Source organism: Cryptotermes secundus, unplaced genomic scaffold, assembly GCF_002891405.2.
Source record: "Cryptotermes secundus unplaced genomic scaffold, Csec_1.0 scaffold43, whole genome shotgun sequence".
NCBI classification, from domain to species: Eukaryota; Metazoa; Arthropoda; class Insecta; order Blattodea; family Kalotermitidae; genus Cryptotermes; species Cryptotermes secundus.
The window spans coordinates 862594-867251 of NW_019723298.1; positions in this window are offsets into that span (position 1 = coordinate 862594).

A 4658-nucleotide genomic window follows, 5' to 3' on the forward strand; every position below is an offset into this window, starting at 1 on the left:
AGGGCATAATATGCTGTACAATGCCTGGATTGACAGAGGCCTTGTATATATTGTACATAGAAATAGTAATTAAGACTAGAATTAAATTGTAAACATATGTCAGTACTTTCAATGGACTGACTAAGACTGACAAATGACAGACCCGACCTCTCGTCAGAGAGGGCGCCCCAAATGGACAGGACAGCAACTTTCACAAGGAAGAGAACATCTGGTCATGAGCCCCAGCTGGGGCTCGATACCAAGACAGACAGACTGACCGTCAGTTGCAACATGACTTTGACTTTGAAACGAGCAGTTCATCCCGAGACAGCAGCTCAGTCAGAGGCATCACCTCTTCATGGCGACCAGGCAACCGAAGTAGTAGTCGAAAGTCTCCAGCGACCAGGCAGCGAACGCAGCTGCCGCAACTCCAGCAAGCGGCCGAGGCAGCACTATATCACCGTCCCGACAGGCCAGCTGGACGGCCGTAAGACTCCGCCTACTACGGAGGAACGAATTCTGCCGGCACACTCGCAGTGGAACGAACAGTGAGATTAGGCAAATAGCCAGCGTGTGTGGTGAACATTAATAACGACTCCACATTTGTGACCCCGATAAAGTATGGCGACCGTTGACAGCACAACACCAACCGAGTCCCCGAGAGTGACCGTGCGGCTCCCGCCATTCTGGGCCGAGCAGCCTGCCATATGGTTCGCCCAGGCTGAGGCACAGTTTTCATTGGCCAATATCAGAAACGAAAAAAAAAACACATTTTATTATACAATCTCGCAGCTGGACCGACGTTATGCGGAAAGCGTTGCGGACATCATCACCGACCCGCCCCAACATAGCCCCTACACCACGCTCAGGGCCGAGCTCGTGGGGCGGCTGACCCCCTCAAAGGAGCAACTTATCCACCAACTCATCACGGTCGAGGAGATGGGCGACCGTAAGCCTTCGCAGTTCTTGAGGCATCTCAGAACCCTCGTCCGTGACATGCCCGAGTACATTCTGCGCACCATCTGTTCCAGTCGGCTGCCCCCCCCACACAAGGACCATGCTCGCCTGCCAAAATGAGTGCAGTTTGGAAGCCGCAGCCCGCTGCGCAGACCGCATCACTGAGGTCGCACCGCAACCGGCGCTTGCTAGCGTTGGACCATCATCCAACGCCGCACTCAGGCAAGAGATAGAGGACCTCTCCCGACAGGTGGCAGCACTCTGGTCAGAACAGAACCGCCCCCGCAACAGCTTCAGAGACCCTCCGCCCAACTCCAAAGAGCATCCTCCCAGCTCCAGAGATCCCCGCTACAGCACGAGGGACCCCATACCGTTCCCAGGAATCGCCGCACACACGGCAGATCCCCTTCCCGAGACGACCCCGGAACCACTCTTTGCTGGTACCATCGTCGATTCGGGCCCCTGGCACAAGGGTGTACCCAACCCTGCGACTACCACCAGCATGGAACCTAAAGCAGCAGACACCACCGGCGGCACATGTCTGCTCTATAACATGTCTCTTCATCGCCGACAAGTATAGCAAGCGGCAGTTCCTTGTCGACACCGGTTCCGACCTGTGCGTATACCCCCGCAGGCTTGTTCCGCGACGGAAGGAGAGCGTAAACTACTACCTCTGCGCTGCTAATGGCACTACCATCCACACCTACGGATGGCTGCCTCAGCCTCAAATTGGGTCTCCGCCGAAAATTCACGTGGCGTTTCATAGTGGCCGACGTCAACCATCCCATCATCGGTGTGGACTTCCTCTACCATTTTGACCTCTTGGTGGACTGCTGAAACGAGCGTCTCATGGACAGGATCACGACGTTATCCGTACGGGCTCAAGCCGCCAGCATGCAGATCTCGAGCGTGAAGAACAACACTGGCAGCACACCGGTCGACAGCCTCATCGCCGAATTCCCAGACCTCACTCACCCAGCCGGACGCCAGCGCGAAGTCCGCCACAGCACCGTGCATCACATACGGATGATACCAGGCACACCAGTGACCTGCCGACCACGGCGGCTAGCACCAGACCGGCTAGCCATCGCCAAGTCAGTGTTCGACGTCATGCTGCGCGATGGCACAGCTCGCCGCTCTGAAAGCTCCTGGTCCTCGGCCCTGCATGTCGTTCCCAAAAAAGAAAACGGTTGGCGTCCTTGCGGCGACCATAGAGCACTCAACGCCCGGACAATCCCTGACCGCTACCCAGTCCCGCATATCCATGACTACTCACATCAGCTCCATGGCTGTACTATTTTCTCCAAAATCGACCTTGTACGACCCTACAACCAAATTGCCGTCAATCCCGGCGACATCCAGAAGACGGCCATTACCACTCCTTTCGGCCTGTTCGAGTTACCATTCATGTCCTTCGGTCTGCTCAATGCCACCCAAACCTTCCAACGGTTTATGCACAACATTCTGCGGGGACTCGACTTCTGTTTCGCATACCTGGACGATATCCTCGTATCATGTTTAAATGTGACAGAACCATGTTTAAGGATCACAGGAAGTGATCGGATGTTAACAGGGGATCCAATAGGGGTTAGCCAATACCATGAGAATCACCCTTGGATCATAGAAAATGATCGTATAGGAGTCGTAAGAAACAATTCGGAAGAATCTATAGGGGATGATTCCTTGGGACACTATGAGATATATGAAGATAGTCCGCAATTAACAGGATAGTTAACGGTCGCTCTTCTGGATACAGGATCACAGATATCATTGGTAAAAGAATCTTCGGTGATAGGATTTAATAAAGAAACAGGGAGAGAACTTAAAATATGTGGGATAACAAGAAAACAACTGGACGTAAAGGGCCAAGTACAATTAAATATTTTGAACACATTATAACCTTTAAGTGAAATGTGCTATGTTGTTGACAGTTTGCCAAGAGATTTAGACATAATTTTGGGGCAAGATTGGTTGGAAAATGAGGGTTATGTTTTTCAAAAGAAAACACCAGTCCTAATACTCCCGTATAATGAACAAACAGTAAAGTGTAAAACACAAGAGAAATGAGTTCGTTTTATTGAACATCCAAGTTCTTCAACCAGGTTTAATTTGTGCAGCTAGTCTGGTGTACTGTGAAAATTTTGAATTTCCATGTTTGATCTATAATTTAAGAAGCAGTGCTGCGGCAGCAGAATGTGAAAGTTGAAATTCACGTTCACGGAGATTTTCATTGGATTTGATGTATAGACAGTTGAATCGACCTGTGATCCAATTATCTGCTTATTGATACCTCCTGTTTTAATGTTATTCTGCCAAGAGGTGTTCAATCTTACAAGGATCCACTTTCCAGAGGGTTTCCCCACAGAAATTTGTTATGAATGTTTTGTGCCCTGTAATGCTTCCTATTTGTGAGGCTACCGAAGTGTCAGAAATTCCGGGTGATATATTTATAGTTATGTCACTGTCCTGAATTGCTGAGACGTGATCGTTCTTGGGTTTAAATATCTTCCTGATAATTTTGTTTGTCTTGTGATGAGTAGGTAATAAATATGTGACACCATGGAGTAGGTGTTGTGATGAATGAGAAATATTAACGTCTGTGACCCAAGTTAGAATGGTTTCTGTTATGGAGCATGGTGGTTTCATACTGTTAGCTTCGGGTGTTTGAGTTGCATTGCACGCAATTCTTTTAATCATAAGAGCACTCGCTCTTACAATTACACAATTCACAGTCTCACAACTACTGCCATCGGCAGTATCACAGTTACTTCTCCTGCTGTAGATTCACTCAATAACAATGGACTTGAACTCACCCCATGAATGCTAGACTGCAACTGACTGGTTACTCAAAGTCAAAGTCACATACCGACTGACGGCCTGTCAGTCAGTAAGTCTTGGTGTCGAGCACCCTCCTGCGGCTGTTGACCAGATATTTATTATTGTTTGACAGTTACGGTCTTATTTCTGTGGGGCGCCCTCTCTGACGAGAGGGTGGGTCTGTCCTTTGTATATGCTGCTAGCCCTTGCCAGCGCGGTTTTTCTTGGGTCCGAGTCCCTTGGGACTCGCTACCATATTTTACTGTCTCAGATTTGAGACTTCCCTTTTCGTCGCCTCCTACGACTCGCAGGGTGACGGTGGAGGTAATCAACCACTCTCGTTATGTAGCTTCCGCACTGACAACACAGAAAACAGTTACGCGATAGCTACCACGGTTGCATAAACGCCGTGTTTACAGGCGTTGCTGGGGAACGCTGCCGAGAGTTATTTATTGCTGAGTAGTAACCACGGTGTCCCCTATTACGTCACTGCGGGAAGTGCTGTTACACAACCGCGGTGGAGGGGACGGAGTGTTGACTGGCCTGTTACCGTAGCAGCGGCAGTTGCTCCGATGCTGTTACGTCACCGCTGGAGGGTTGCGCCATCCACGTCACAATGTGTTATTAAGTTTGCCATATAGTCTTGTGCATTACTGAAATGAAAGATGAATATCAGATTTCCAGTATTCTTTAATAAGATATGTCCAGTACTGTAGTGGAAGATGAATATCAGATTTCCAGTATTCTGTAAGATATGTTATAAAAGTAAAGGTATCCCTGTAACAGGCCATGGAGGCCCGTAGGTTTGTAAGATGTTGATGCTCCCACATTTTCTAGACAGTCGGCTTGTAGATGGCGGTAAGGTTGTCAGCCTTACACACAGGCCACCCTTTACCTCCCCCCCC